The 16,115-nt window shown below is 42.2% G+C and overlaps 1 protein-coding gene across 2 annotated transcripts in view; it reads left to right on the top strand.

Annotated features, from left to right (window-relative positions):
* The first annotated feature begins 10,141 nt into the window (after nucleotides 1-10,141).
* The window catches only part of PLCE1 (phospholipase C epsilon 1), a 358,483-nt gene continuing 352,509 nt past the window's right edge, over nucleotides 10,142-16,115 (top strand). Inside the window, exon 1 of one of the 2 annotated variants that reach the window (XM_059729969.1) lies at nucleotides 10,142-10,320. The gene's annotated coding sequence lies outside the window, so the exon portion shown is untranslated. The remainder of the gene's footprint in view (nucleotides 10,321-16,115) is intronic. The other variant, XM_019484254.2, reaches the window with a different exon arrangement.

The following is a 16,115-nucleotide window of genomic DNA, read 5'->3' as shown; positions in this document are numbered from 1 at the left end:
GGTTTGTTGTCATCCATAAATTTGTTAAGTGTGTGCTCAATTCCACCTTCCAAATAATTAGCAATGATATTAAACAGTACCAGGGAAAGACCCCTACAGAACCATGCTCAGTACCTCCTATCAACTGGACACTGAGCTGTTGCTGAATGCTTTTTGAACACGATGAACAGTTATGTATCCATCTACAGCAGAGGCATAACTGGCCAGGACTGCACCTGGGTTAGTCCCTCCTCCCCCCTCTGCTTGTACCTTCTTTTAAAAGCTCTTGCTCTGGAAGCTCTGATAGTGAGCACTACGCAGGAGCAGCATGGTGGGACACTAATGGTGAAGGCATCTAGAGTTAGAGCTGGGGGAGGAATTGCATGGCCACCAGGGAGCATCATGGCTAACCCTGGGACCTGAATCTGTCACAGTGGGCTTGATTACCCAGCTTTTGGGCTTCATGGCTTGGTGCCTCCTACCAGTGGAGTATGCTCTTTCTCCTTTGATGCTACAGCTTCATACCTAGTCTTCACTTGAATGGCTATGGGTTCAGAAGAGGAGCACTTTCTATTACCAAAGATTACCACCTTCCAACTTCCTGAGTATCTAGCTCATTCTTACACTCTAATACCTTATTTAGCTTTCTCTCCTCCACAGTCCTGGAGGCCTCCTCATGCATCATGTTGATGAAGTCCTCATGCTCTTGAGTCGAGCCAGTTCCTCCTGCAGCTCTCTTACCTGGTTCCTCATGGAATTGTCTAGAAGGCTCCTCTCGCACCACAATCACTCCCCCACTTGTCTGTCTTTGGCAGGGACATACAGGCCACAGTCTCCACAAAGCCAAACTAGGACTTGGGTGGAAGCGTCAGAGCCTAGTGGCCCTAAACATAGTAACATGGATAGAGCCCACATTGAGTACAGAGGAAGTGGCTTTAGCATTGCGACACCTTCCAGTCATCTCTCTGATTGTTCTTCATCATAGAAATTTCTTCCTTCTCCCTTGCTTGCGGGTACATACCAAGCTTACACCTTTTTGTTAAGACACAGTGTCCAATTCTATGTTCACTTAAGCCAGGAGGAGTCTTCAGGCCTAAAAACCTGAAGGAATCATAATGAACTTTTATAGTTTTTTGCAAGTGTCCTTGAATCTGTGCAATACTTGTGCATATCCCTATGTATACATGTTTTTGAATATATATCTACTAACCTTCATGGCTTTGCAGATACACATGACAATTGGAATTGATTACATGCAAATCCAAGGATTTACAATTCCAAACTACACATGCATGCATGTGTGTGTGTGCAATTTTTCATCTGCACAAGTGGAGATTACGGGCTAAACATTTACCTCTATGGGTCCTATGCTCCCCATGCACTGTAAAATGCAGATGAGTGCTGAAAGAAATAACAAAAGAAGATAGCCCTCTGATTTTGCAGTAGAAGTTGGATGGACTATTCCCTTATTGCCTTAAGCAAACTGAAATTGCTCCTCTATGGCAATTTCATATAGGTAGGGCTGGGAAGCAGCATCTGTATGCAACAGGTTTCTGTTGCAGCCTTATGAATATGCGCATGGGAGCTAAAGTAGCTATTAGAAATGCATCTTTATAGACAAAGGAGCATTGTGTGAGTGAAGGGGCCACTGGTAGTACATTTAGTAAAGGATCCTTGTAGCCAGTCCCCAAGAAAGGCCAAACTACATTGGGAATTACAACACTCTTGTATATTTGGAATTTTTTGTCCCTGAATATTATCAGGATCAATAAGATTTGGAGAACTTATCTCTCACCTTCTACATGCCTCCAAGGCACCCCTCAAAAGTGAACTTTTCTCTGGAAGCTTCACAGGTTAAAAGAAAAGGAACCAAAAAAGGAACTAAAACATCAGCTAACCAAAAGCAAACACTGTCAAAGGCCAAATTGGAACAGAAAGTAACAGATGGACACTATACAACCCTCTAGAAAATGTGCTTCAGGGAAAAATACTGCATTGGCTGGACAGAAGACAATTTGCCGTGCTAACAACTTGATTCTATATAAAATGTTTAACTGAATATGGTATGCAACAACAAGAACATCTTTGCATAAAAAGTAAAGCAATCCATGGAAGTTGGTTAATTATTTTTATAAGTTATAGTTATGTTAAAAATACATTATAACATTATGAGGAATATTGACTGTGTCAGGTGATATTTCCTGTTAGTGTATTAAACTCCTCCTAATCTGTGTGTAATGGGTTGTTTAGCTTTAGTAATTGTTCCATATTATAATCAGTACTTCAGAGTTATAATGTAATGAGAGATCCATAAGAAAGCATTTCATATAAATATTTTGATGAAAAGGAAATCAGGAGCTTTTTGTAAAGCTGAAAGCTGCTCAGCAGATGTGGAAGGAATTACTGCAAAGGAACCTCAAAAGACTTATAAAACAGGAGCTACAGTTTTTTTTTATTATTATGAAATAGAAAGAGACCATTTTAGTGGGATTCTGTTCCATTTAAAATGATCTGGCTGCACAGTATTATTGGAACAGAAGAAAATGATCCAAAATTGAAAAAAATAGGTTGGATTGTCTGGGTCTGAATATAAAATTCTGTGCAGTAATGGGACATTATAAATAGAACAAGACAAGTTTTCTTTAAATTAATTTTAAAGTAAAACATTTTACATTTTTATGTTCATATTACTTGGGAAAGTCTTACTGGAAAATGGATTGCTGGTAAATCAAATGATGGGGGAGAGGGTTATTTTTTTTGTACACGTGGTGATGACTTCTCATAAATCAAAGTTCTTTTTAATTATACTAGCAATGTGCAACACAGGCATTGTCCTTTTCTGCAGAATGACTCTTTGGCTAAGTGTATGGAAAGCCCTGATCGTGTACACTTATTCTTGAATAACCATTATAAGTAACTGAAAGTACTCCATATTCTCACATTCTAAACACCTAATCAGCCAACTGGACTTGGGAAAAACAATCGGTTCTTGGAATCCAGAGTGGAGAAGGCTCAGGTGACTAGTAGAAAAAGTTTGAACACCCTTACATTGTTAAAAGCTGCATTTTACAATTTATTTTCTTTTATTTTTTTCTATGGTAAAACCATGTTGGAGTTGTAGAAAAGCATGAGTTACTATTCATCACCCTTTATTTTCTATTCTTCCCTGAATAGTCAGGGAGATAATAAACCCTTTCTGCTGCTAATATTTGATCTCTTGTCCATAAAACATTGTTGTGTAGAGTAGGCAGACAAGGTTCCTTGGGTGAATTTGATATCTTTTATTAGACCAACCCAAATAGTTGGAGAATATTTATTAAGCAAGCTTTCGGGTTCAAAAACTCTTCATCAGGCTAAGGAAGTTTCAGCAGTTGGTGTAGAGTAGGGCATTCTATATTGTAAAATCTTTGTTCAATAATATAAATAAATTGTGGGGCACTGAATGCTGAAACCATATGACCAAATAATGGATTTCTTATGTACATATCCTGTATTTGCAATGATCAAAGGGAGATTGTTGAATTAATGTATGACTTGGGTGCTATCATAAATGTAATCATGTACAGTATACATGCCAAATAGCAGATACTGTACAGGAATACAGCAATCGTAAATGATAGTCTACTGCATGTCATTATGCTCAGTTGTAATTATCTTAATCTAAAAGGTCTACTGCCATTAAAATATAAAAGAACAAAATATAGTCTTCCAAAATTGATGAGAAAGGTACATTATTGGAGATATCACTTTATAAATTATTAAATTTATTCTGAAGATTCTTTGAACAGTAAGAATGTGGAACAGTGATTATTGTTAAGTCACTGGTCAGAATGAGTTCTTTTTCAATGCTTCCTGAATAAATGTGTTAGCTAATGCCCACCAGAACTGCCAATAGTAAATAATAATTCTTTGTATCTGCCAATCATGTTTCTTAATAAAAATTGACTTGTTTTGTTCAATTTGCAATAAAGCATCAGTTCAATAGCTTTTAGTGAGAAAAATAAAAGTATTATGCTGTCTTTCAAGAATCAGATTAAAATAAGACTTTCATCGGTTCAGACTTTTTACCACTGTGCTATGCAGCCAGAAACTTTCGAGATCTCTGAACTTTGTCTACACTATAGCTTCCATTGTAAAGCTAGCATTTGGATCTAGCACTCTAAAGACACAAAGGGCACATGTACACGTGCCTGGAACTGCATATTTGGTACTGCGCAATCCTGGCAGTGCACAGTTATTTTTAGACACTATGTCGCAGAAGCGATGAGTTACCGTGATGTAACTTGTGACTATGACAACATAGTGTTGGCGTCACAGTTTGTGCCCACTGCTACATCGCCATAGCGATGAGCTATGTTGCCAGAGTGATGAGCTACATCACTGTAGCTCATCGCTATGGTGACGTAGCATCTCGTGCAGATGCGCCCAAAGAGTAACAAGGCCTAATCTATTTTTGAGCTCTGCGATATTAGAGCTAGATTTCCAAGATTAGCCTTCTCCATGCCCCAGTTAAATCTTGGCAAAAGACATACCATGTACAGTGTACATCCACAAACTGCCCGCTAAAAAGCCTTATGAAAACTGGGCCAGGGTGAGTATTGATTCTGGGAATGTTACTTACCTTTATGGGTCACCTATCATTTTTACATTGTTAATGTCCCTCCATTCTTCTTTTACCTGGTGACATAATTCTTTTTAAATTTTATTGCTGGTAGTATAGTACTTTACTATGAGGTAGGTGGGAGATGTTCTCATATTGTGCCATGGTACAGCTTCCCAATGACGGTAACAAATGTAGTGCACATAGTTTGTAGGATAAGCATATGTCTAACAGCAGGTTTACAGCTGTACATGTTCATTTGTATACTGCTAGTAAAATTAATTTGTATTGCCAAGAGTAATTACATTTGGGCACACCTTTTATAATAGGTAGTTCAGCTCTTAGTACAATTAGTTTGCATTGTCAATAGTAAATCAGAATTAAAAAAGTTTACAGGTAATGCCATTCCTATTTACTCACCATTTAACATTTTGCTAAATCTTGACTTACTGATTCATTTAGAACTTTAGAAACTTATTAGAGAATAGCCTTAGCTTTGAGCTGCCATGTTGTATATGCCATCATATACAGGCATGTTCTTCAACACACAGCACTGAAAAAAATCTATAAGTACTATCCTGTGTTCGTCTACATGTTCATTAATGCACAGTTGTAACTGCGCATTTAGTTTAGTATTTGCTTTATTATCTACAGAATCAACATCTTGAGAAACAAACCAGCAACCAGCACAGAGTATAGAGCACTGTTGTTCTGCTTCTCTCAGAGTTGCCAACTATCCATAAATTTATGGGCAGTGCATAAAAAGGGTCTGTACCTGTCTGTAAAGTCCATAAAAATTGGAGCTCAAACAAGGGGTTGAACTAGATGTCCTCTGAAGGTCCCTTCCAGCCTTACTTTTCTGTGATTCTATATGATTGTTTTCAAAGAGGTATTTAATGTTCTAAATCCAATGTCTCTATAGCACATAGGGCACCTGAAGACAGCATCTTTGATAAGGGTCTTACTAGAGTTGAAGTCAGAGAAATAGACATAACTCCAAAATACAACAGCCCCTGAAATCTCCGTCTTTGGTTTCTCTAAATTCTTGTTATTCTTAGTAAATTAATTATTGTATTGATTGGACTGGAGTACGTTGTTGTTGATTACTCTTAGCAGTTAAACATAATCTGTTTGTGGGATTCTGCAGGAATCTGCAAGGGTTGTCAACATCCTACATCCTTTTCAGGATGATGTGGTAGAAGTCCCACAAGGAAATTGTCACTGAGATTTCCTGCCCAGAAGCTCTTCCCTGCAGTAATACTATAGCTGAAATAGAGAACACATTATCTAAGACTTTTTTTCATATGCTTTTAATTTTATTAAAAAATTGTCATGTTCATGTTTAGTCTTAGCCAAAGGATAAATTTTGGAGGAAAGCCTGAATGAAGAAAATCACCTACAGTGTTTTTGAAAGATAGGAATGTAAAAAAATGAGTTTTTAATTAATTAAAAAAGTTAAATTGTTTGAAAATATTGTTATAAAAATGTCATATTGAAAAACAAATCTTAAATATCTTTCTTTATACTTCAAGCTGAACATTTTAGACAAGTGATGGGTAATTTAGAAAGGCACAGGACTCAAAGTCAGGAGCTCCCACATTCTAATCCAATTTCTTTACTTATTTCCCCCCCGATATTGAAAAAAACATTAATGTAAACTCACTTTGCCTTAATTTTCTGACCTGTGTAATGGGAATAACTATCCACATTGTAAGGGTATTGTGGCACTTAATTCATTAATATATATCACATCAATGTTGATGTGCTTACTTGGACGATTATAACTGCAACAAGCCAAAGTGACATTGTTGACATAAGTCACATTTATCTAAAAATGTTCCTATTAGTACTATATATAATATCTAAAATTCATAAAACTGCAAGAGTACAGTTAATTTGAGTCTGCAGTTTATTATGTTTTGCTATGTGCTGCTAGCATTTTTCATATGGTAAACCTGAGTTTAATCTTTCTACATCCTTGGGCCTCTTACAGCATGGAACATTGAGCTGGCAGTTCTAAAGTTTGTCACTTTTAGTTCACCCATGAAACAGTGCCTGTGAGGTGAGGTTTAAAGAAGATAAAACTGAAATATCTTCAGTTCTGTGAGGGATTCCATGGATTTACATGGCAGAAAAATTGTATTTAAAAATGGTGATCTATGAGCCCAGTCCAGCAGAAAATAGTTTTCACAGCTGCATAATGCTGGATTAGAAGCTGTCAACCAGAAAAAAAGAGCTCAGGCAGCCTAACATACTTTTTTTCAAAACTTACCAAAGAAATCCAGCACCAGGAGTAGAGGAATTAGAGCTGCTGAAGGAAATGAGTAACTGCGCAGTGCTCCCATTCCTAGTAACAGATTACTCTTAGAAAGAGCCTGGAGAGGCAAGTTTTCCCAGATCTCTTAGTTCAGAGGTTCCCAAAAGTTTTCTTGTTGTGTACCCACTTCCAAATTTACCACCTGCCCGCATACCCCTACAAACATGGAGTTTATATTTCAACCCCTTAAATGCCAATTATTATTATAATGAAAATTAAATCTGCCATTACACAATTCTCCCACAAACTCCCCAAAGATGTCTTGCATACCCCCAGGGGTACATGTACCACAGTTTGGGAACCCCTGTCCTAGCTGATCAAAACCTTTTTCCTAATCTGGATGATAAGAGGTTAAATACAGAGTGAGGTTTCCCCAGTGGATGTTGTGGAGGGGAATTATTCCTGTCATACATTGGAGAAATTCACAGGACTATATAACCAACTGGTAGAGGAAGAAGCCATCCTGAAAAACTCCAAGTGATGCTGTATTGTTGTTAAACTGATCTTTTGAACACGTTCTTCTCTCTAGGCACATTTATAACTTGCCACCAAGAAGCTGATGATTATATTTATAAAGAACCTTTTCTTGGATAAATCAGCCTGAAACAGCTTGTGCAGTTCAGAAGGCCATATATACTTTTATTTGTGCTTTCACTGCAAAACTTGTCTTTTTCTTGACACAGCCTCCAAGCTATTTTTTCCCCTAAAGAAAAAGGATGTGAAAAGCATAAATGAACATGGAGTTACAAGAACTTAATTTGTAGACATATGTATGTTATTCTTGTATATTACTATATATTTTTAATTTGTAACACTTTTCAGAAACCTTATTTTTGAGCTAACAGACACATAAAAGCAGTATGGGGAAAGGACAAGGGGGACTCAGGATTCAATAGTTCTACAACTTCAGGGAAGTTAAATAGTGAGGAGAATGTGTCCCAACCCAGTGGATATACTTAATCTCTTGTGTTTATAGTGTAGTGTGCATATTACCATGGACTCTGACATAGGAATGCCACTATGTTAGCAATTTTCCATTTATTAAGGTACTTTTGTGTCCCCAATTGTCATTGCATCTAAGAACCTCATAAATATTCATTAATTCATCCTCACAATGTTCCTGTGAAACATTGACATTTTATTAGCCTCAATTACAGATGAGGAGATAGGTCCAAGAAATATCATGTTTCCAATCAACAAAGTTTTTAAGCATATGCTTAACTTTAAACTTTGAAGCAACTTCACAGATATTTTATATACTTAAAACCAGACACAGGCCTAATGGCTTGCTGAATCAAGCAGTAGTTGACTGGCCCCACATTTCCATTTTCTTAAATGTATCACCTAATATTGCTTTTCAGTATGATATACATCATATTATTATGCTTTTGTCAAGTTATTCAACATCAAGAGCTAACATGATGCAAGAGATAATAGCAAGTATATTTTTTCAGTGGAATAATGTGATAATTTTTCCTGCATTTACTGAAACACCTGAAAAACTAGAAAGGCACCGTGGTAAGTTGTTTCATAGAGCGGCTGTTATTACCTGTACAGTATAATGTCAACCCACTGTTGCTTTAGTATTTTTGAAGCAGCTATCATTCCTCCTCTAATAAAATGTATTTTAAATGTAAATTGCACAGTTTTCTTATTAGTTTCAATTATACACACTATTACTATAGCTGCAAATATGAATACACTTGCATTCCACATGCAACACAGTATTGAAACAGTATATGTGTGATATTAATACATTTTGAGCACAGAAATGATGGGAACAGGAACAAGAATAACTTTAATATTTAGATGTTACCTATTGCATTGTAGGTTGATATGGTATTATTCTTACCATATGCAGTACATGAACTCTGAGTTGCAAAGAGCTCAGAAAGACCACAAGAAGTCATAATGTTTTTGACACCATTGGATTCCTATTTGAAAACTCTGGGTTTATCTTGTGAATCATGCATAGCTGTTTGCACAACTAATAATGCATGGCAACCCATGGCACCTTTAGAAGATCTCATGGCTCCCAAGGGTACTGTAGCACCCTGGTTGAGAATCACTCCTCTAAATATAACATGCTTTGACCTTATACTATTAGGAAAGATGAGGTGGTCTTTTGTGGCTTGCATTATTTTATCTTTTTCTACTCTCTATCTCTAAGGTGATAATCATACACTTTAATCTGTTGGAAGTGTCAAGTAAAATAGTCAATATTATGTATCTGCAACACAGTGTTAACTGAGTACTGTATTACAAATGTCTGGTTGCAGTAGTATAAAATAATCAAGCTATGCTTTCTAAAAAATATACATCTTAAGCTTTTCTTTGCTAGACAACTACTTTTATTCATTTTTAAAATATTTTAATAACACTTAAAAATCTTATTACACTTTGATTATTTTCTAAGTTATACTTCATTATAGATCCAAATACAAAATATTTACCTCTGTTATACTCTTTATTTTTTTTAAGTAACTGTGTATAACAGATGTCATGAATCTATAGCTATAGATATATAATAGTAACTCTGACTCTCAGGAGTGCAGATTTTTTTTCCTTAGAAAATGTTATGATGAGTTCCCTAGGTTGGAAGGGAATGAAGTAAATTAACTGCTAGTTTTACAACCAAGTACTGGACATGAACTCCACATACCTTAGTTATGAGAATTGGTGTTCTTTATATAAAAAATTCCAAAATAAAATTGCATATTGCCTACAGCCAACATTTGCTTCTTTGAAAAATTAAAACGAAAGTTCCAACAAAAATTATTTTTATGAGCCTGTTTTTCTCTTTGTTTGACTTCATACAGAAAAGACTGTGAAGCCTTGCATGCAAAGACACAGGGCTGGGTTCACTGAAATTGTATTTTTCCATAAAGTAGATGGAAAGCGTACAATATTTCCCCCCCTTTCACAGACTTTCGTGAACAGTCTTTCTTCCCATAGATAATGGTTGGCAGCCATGCACAGTGCAGAGGTTGTGTGCTGCACTTCTGAACAAAGTCCTGAATCGAGCCATTGTTTCCACTGAGATAGCCCGCATTTTTCACTGGACAGAGAGAGCAGGGTGTAAAAAAGGCACCTTGTGTGCAACTGTTGGCAAGGCTTGGAAGTGAATTAAAATGTGCACAAGGTCTGGGCAGCGCAGCGCTTCCCGGGCCGGAGCGGCGAGCAGCACGGTTAGCTCAGACATTCCAATGCAGTGAGGCAGCAGCGGGACGCGGCTCCGCGCCGCAGCGCCCGGCAGAGGCGGCTCTTTCACAGCGGATTCGCCTCCACACTGAGCTCCATTCACAACGCGGCGACACGCGATGGCGCGGCACCAGCTCCCGCGCTCCGCACATGAGGGCTCCGGAGCGCGGGGATGCTGAGGCGCGGGGCAGCGCCGCGTGGGGAGCCGGGCTGGGTGCCCGAGGTAAGGGGCACCGGGCACTCCTGAGCGGAGGGAGCTCCCCGTTGTGGCGGGGAGGGCGGTAGGGAAGGGGGCGTGAAAGGGGCTCCTTTGGGGCTTGCTTCCTACCGGGCGCTTCCCTCCCCCCCGCGCCTCGGACCTCTCCCGGGGCAATCACAAGTCCAGAAAGACCCAAGCCCGCGCGGCAGGCGCGCCCCGTGCTCCGCCCCGGCCTGCACGAGACCGGAGGGGCCGAGCGGCGGCGGCGGGAGAGCAACCCCCTCCCGTGCCAGGGCCGGGCTGAGCCGAGCCGAGCCGAGCCGGGAGGCAGGTCGGCGGGCGGCGCGGACGGGGCCCCCGGGAGGCCGCCGGGCGAGGGCGGAGCCGTCGGGGCAGGCCCGCGCGGGAGGACGGCGCCCCTGGTGCAGGTGAGCCGCGCTGCCCCGGGGCTGGGGCGGGGGGCACGAGGCCGGCGGCGAGCGCCCCCCACCCGGGGCAGACAGGGCCCCCTGCCCCGCCCGGGCAGCCGGTGGCCAGCGGAGCGGCGCCGGGAGGATGGGAGGGCAAGACACAGCAACACCAGACACAAACTAAAACCACCCGCTTGATGCTATTGGAATGGGTCATGAGTCTGATTGAAAAACGGGGAGACAAATTAGAGCGGGGAAGTCATAAGAATAAAAAGAAAAGCAAAAGAGCAGGCAGTCTGCATAGAAGTTAGCAAAGAATTGCTAAATTCTTCCATTCGTTTAGTCATCTCAGTAGAAGGAACGTACTCATATTTTGCTGATTTGAGAACACACTAACGGCATCATGTTTTAGAGATTATGTTTTCACTTTCTCACTGTTGAGATAATTTTGCAACTGGCTTTGATCCGAGAGGTCACCACACTTTAGGCTAAATCTGACATAATGGCAGCTGCTCTCAGCTCCTCTTGGACTTTTCTGTGATGTGCACTGAGCAATTCCCTTCTGTTGGTTCAAGCCAAGTGAATGATGCTTAATATATTATACATAATATTTTGTAATTAAAATTATTTTTACGTAGTTTGCTCACAATCCTGAAGATATGTAAATAAAGGCAAAGTAAAATCTATTTTAAGTACAATAAAAATAAGAACCCCCCCATCAGATAATAAATGATTTCCCTAAAATGTTCTCATTAGAAGTAATGGAATGGGCTTAGAAAAGACTGATAATGGAATGATACAAGTCCTGAACACCTGCTTCAGTGAGGGGCTGAAGATGCTTGACTTATTTAGTTTATCCCAGAGAAAGTTATGAAATGACTTGAACGTGATTTACAATGAAGGGGACCACACGTCCGGATTTGGCTAGGACACTCATGGATTCCATAGCCCAGTCCTGGCTGGTTGGTCAGAAGCCCTGGGCTGGAGTCTGGCAGGGAGGCACAGTGGCATGGTGCACCAGGCAGGTGGCCAGACTGGCACCGCCACTGCGGGCAAACTGGAGCAGACACCACCTCGCCCACACGGGGCACGTCCTTGCTCCCGCCCAGCAGCAGTGAGCCTGCTTGGCACATCATGCTGCTCCACTTCTGTACCGGATGCCAGCTCGGGACTTCTGACCAACCGGTTGGACCAGGCTATGGAATCTGCGAGTATCCTGACCAACCCGGCAGTGTGCTCCCCTACTTTATAACCCCAAAAAGGGAGATGACTTCTGATAGCAGAGAGCTGTTTAATTTAAGGGTGCAGACAGAAAACAGTTTTAGTAGGACAGATTGTTGTGAAGTTTTTACTGGATCCAAAATGTATGGCTTCAGATGCAGACAGACTTGTTGATTTCAAATGCTATTCATTGAGCAGTGGCATGCAGTGCTACTGCTTCACCACTAGGTGGTTGGTGAGAGCACACATCCCAGCATGTTTTGCCTTGGCCTGGTCCCCAGAGAGTCCCAAGGTTGCCTGAACATGGAAGAAAGCACCAACTGGGTAGCCCCCCAGGGACCCCACCCCTGCCCTTGTGCTGGGAGCGCCTGCTCGTTTTATGCTCTGGGCAGCTTTTCAGTTGTGCCTCTAACCCTGAGAATGCTGGCCCCCTCTAACCCCTTTGCTGCGGGCCCCCGGTTGCCCAGCACTGGGAGCTCCTGATCTTGCTGCACTGGTCAGAGCACAAAGCAGGCTCAAACATGGCTTCAACCATCTGCGCTCTGTATGAGCTGGCATGTTTGGGAATGTGGAAGACCACGTGGCCAGGGACATGGGAAGGTGTCTCCTTAACCTCCTTTACTTTTTTCTTCTCTGGCGACACCATCAGATGAGCCTGAGGCCGTATGACACACCATTGTGTCTGGGCTGCTTTAGAAGCAACTCCAAACTGTGTAATGGTATTTCTGGTCCAGAGAGATGAGCAGGAACGTTCTGGGGGAAGTGCATTTGCCTGGCCACCTGGAATGATGAACATTGGTGGATGAATTTCTGCATGCCTTGGGCTACCTCCAGCTGAAGCAGCAGGCCTGGAGATCTGTGTTAAGTTGTCCCACAGCCTGGAGCAGCAAACCACTGGAATGAGGGAGCCCCTGACTGTGGAGAAGCATGTGACCATTGCTGTATGGAAACTTGCAACTCCCAACAGGCTCTAGTTTGTGACCAGTCAGTTTGGTGTTGGCAAGTTTGTGGTGGGATTGGCAGTGCATGAAGTATGTTTGCTGACAAATCCAGTGCTGCCACCCCAGACGCCCCCACCTCCCTTGCTGATTGGCAGGAGGTTAAGGTTGGTTTGGCCCTTATGGTATTTCCAAGATGGCACCCACATCGCCACCCTATGCCCTGTGTAGACTACATCAGGCAATTTGCACACATCAGTGCTGGCTGGCTGGGCATGATTCAAGATATCAGGGTTTTCCAGAACTCTGCCCTGTCTATCCTGGTGGAATGGGGAGAGTTTGTCCATAGGTGGTTCCTACCATTGAAAGTTATGAGGGGTGACTGCCTGTGACTTGTAATTGAGAACATAGAGATAATGAGACCCAGTGACTAGAAGCAAGAAAAAATCAGGCTAGTAATTAAGTATAAACTTTTAACAGTGAGGGTCATAGGCACCAACTTTTATTTTTATGAAGGTCTTAAGATGATGCCCTTCCCATGTGGCATGGCTGGAGCATAGCTGAGTGCAGCCCATGGTGGGGAGTAGGGCAAATGTGGATTGCTCACTGTGGGCTTGGGGCTCCCCACCTTGCTGCCCTCCCCCTGGAAGCTCTGTGCTGGCCACGCTATCATGCTGTGGCACGCCCTGCCCACTGGACAACAGTAGGGGGTACAACTCCATGCCACCTCCCCCACTGCTGCTTGGTGGGCAGGGGGGCGCCTTGCTATGGTGGTGTGGATAGCATGGAGCTCCTGGGGGGAGGGCAGCAGTGTGGGAAGCCTCAAGCTCGCATTGGCCCCTGCCCCATGCACAAATGTGGGGGGCATGTGCCTCTCCATTCCCCCCCCTCCCTGGGAGTTTGCACAGTGGCAGGGAGCCTCCCTGCCTCCTGGATGAGCCAACCTTGGCTCTGTCCTGGACCCTGCCCTGACCCTGGTCCCCATGCATTGCCCAGGCCAAGCTTCTGCCCCTCTCCCTCCTTCACCATGGGGGCCTCAATCTGCTTCCCCCTCCATAGACTTACCTGCAGGCAGCTGGGGGAGCTGCTCTTCACTGCTGCCTGAGGCTGTATTCCTGGCCATGTGCATGTGCGCACATGCACATGCATGTGGTGCCCCCTGCGTCCTGCTTCCTGCAGCCCCTTGAAGGCTGGAAATCTGCCAGCCTGCAAGGGAAAACCCGCTGTTCCCTGCAGTGAATGGAAAACCTGGATCCCTGCACCATACTAGGAATCCAGGACAAATGCTGTCCCAGAGTCATGCAGCCCAGGACCGGGACTTGATGTTCCTATTTCAGGACTGTACTGGTCCCACCCAGTTAGGAATGGGTGGTCACCCTCCTCTCTTCCTGAGAGGGACCAGGGTCCTTGGGCCCCCATGTACTTGGCACCTAAGGTGAGAGCAATTAACTATTGGTACAATTGATGAGATCTTGTGATGGATTTAATATCACTGAAAACATTTAAATCAACATTTTATGTTTTTTTTCTAAACGAGTTGCTCTAGTTCAACAATTCCTGTTGGAATAGAAACAGTAATTAATTCATCAAGGTTCCATGGTGTGTGTTACACAGGAGGTCAAATTTAATTCTCAAGGTGTTTCCTTCCAACTCTATAAACAATGAATTACTTCATTAATAAACCAACTGCTGCTGAATAATCACTTTCACTGTACATTAATAATCTTCCAATTAAAAAGGTGCTTTCTTCCTGATTTCCACGCTTGCTTTACAAACAGGAAACTTTGGAATAGGGAATATCTTTTTTGTTCTGTATCCATGTAATATCTAGCATAATGGATTAGGGTTAATGATTAGGACTCAGGTTTAATAACATAAAGATGACTGCCTTTTTATTATTATGTGTTGAAAAAACTAACTCTTAAGTAGCTCAACCATGTAACTTCAGCATGAACAGAATTTATTTATGTATATATAAGTAATCATGGTGCCATCACTGGTACTCTCAAAGTCAGGATTGCAGAATTGGATCCATAATCTTTTGAAATATGAAATATGAATTTGTAACATATTGCAGTTGATTTCTTGATTTACTTTCATTATAGAAAGCTGGTAATGTGCAAAAGGCATGTTTGTCATTAGTGGTCAAACTTTACCCTTTTTAATCCCATTTAAATTAGTGTTTTTGCAAGTGTGTACTTGAAAGATTAAGTGACTGAACACACATTATTGAAGAATAGTATAATTTGCTTTGCTTGCCTTGGCAGCCCTTGTGCAGATCTGAGTGTGGGTGGGGTTTTCATAATTGGGGTTTTGCCAGATGTCAGTTATATTTCACTCTTGATTTTTGAGCAAAACTCCCATTTAGGTTTATGAGAATTGTATGGAGGAGATGAGGGTAATGTTGTTTCCAGGGTGATTATTTTACCATTACCTACAAAGAGGTAATACATTTTTTTATTCACTAGGGACAGACTGGTTCTCTCTCTTGAAGAAGGCAGGGTAGATTTGCACCTTGATGGACTAACTAAATCAGAGATGTATATAGCATAAGCTGCCGTAAGCACAGAGTGTACTTCATCAGATGTGATGAAGGGACTGTAGGAAGCAGAGTGGCTAAATAGAAAGCAGTGATTAGAATATAAAGGGTAGGGAGGGAGGGAGGAAAAAAGAGGGGGTACAGCTGAGAGGAATGGTGGGTAGGAGAGAGAAGAACAAAGCAGTTAACCCATTGAGGGACATAGGTCCTATAAAAGCTAATCCAGGTAATGGGATAAGAATCCATAGTCTTGGTTTAGACCAGGAGTGGGCAGTTATTTGTGCCCAGGGGCCACATAGGGAATTTTGTTGAGTTGTTACGGGCTGGGTTAGTATGCCCCTCACCTCCCTCCCTTGCAACAATTCACCAAAGCTCCCTATGTGGGAGTGGGTAGATAGCGAGAGATGTTTAGGAATGGGATGGGTGGGCGAGACTGGGATTATCATGAGGCAGGGTTGCAGGGGAGGAGGGGGTGACAGCATAGGGCTGGGGCCTGGGGCAGAGGCACAATCTGCTCCCTGCATGCCCCTGCCTGTGTGTGTGTGTGTGTGTGTGTGTGTAAGGGGTGGGGGCTGCCTGGGTGCTAGGTTCTGAGAACTGGCAGGGGTGTGGGGAGGGAAGAGGGGGCAGGGGGCACATGTAGCAGAGCTTACCTAAGTGGCATGGTATGCAGCTATCCCCATGGTGCTCTGCATGGGGCTGAGCCCCTCC

This window comes from Alligator mississippiensis, chromosome 6 (assembly GCF_030867095.1).
Source record: "Alligator mississippiensis isolate rAllMis1 chromosome 6, rAllMis1, whole genome shotgun sequence".
NCBI classification, from domain to species: Eukaryota; Metazoa; Chordata; order Crocodylia; family Alligatoridae; genus Alligator; species Alligator mississippiensis.
Note: the sequence above shows the minus strand (reverse complement) of the source record. Positions and strands in the feature narration are given on the sequence as shown.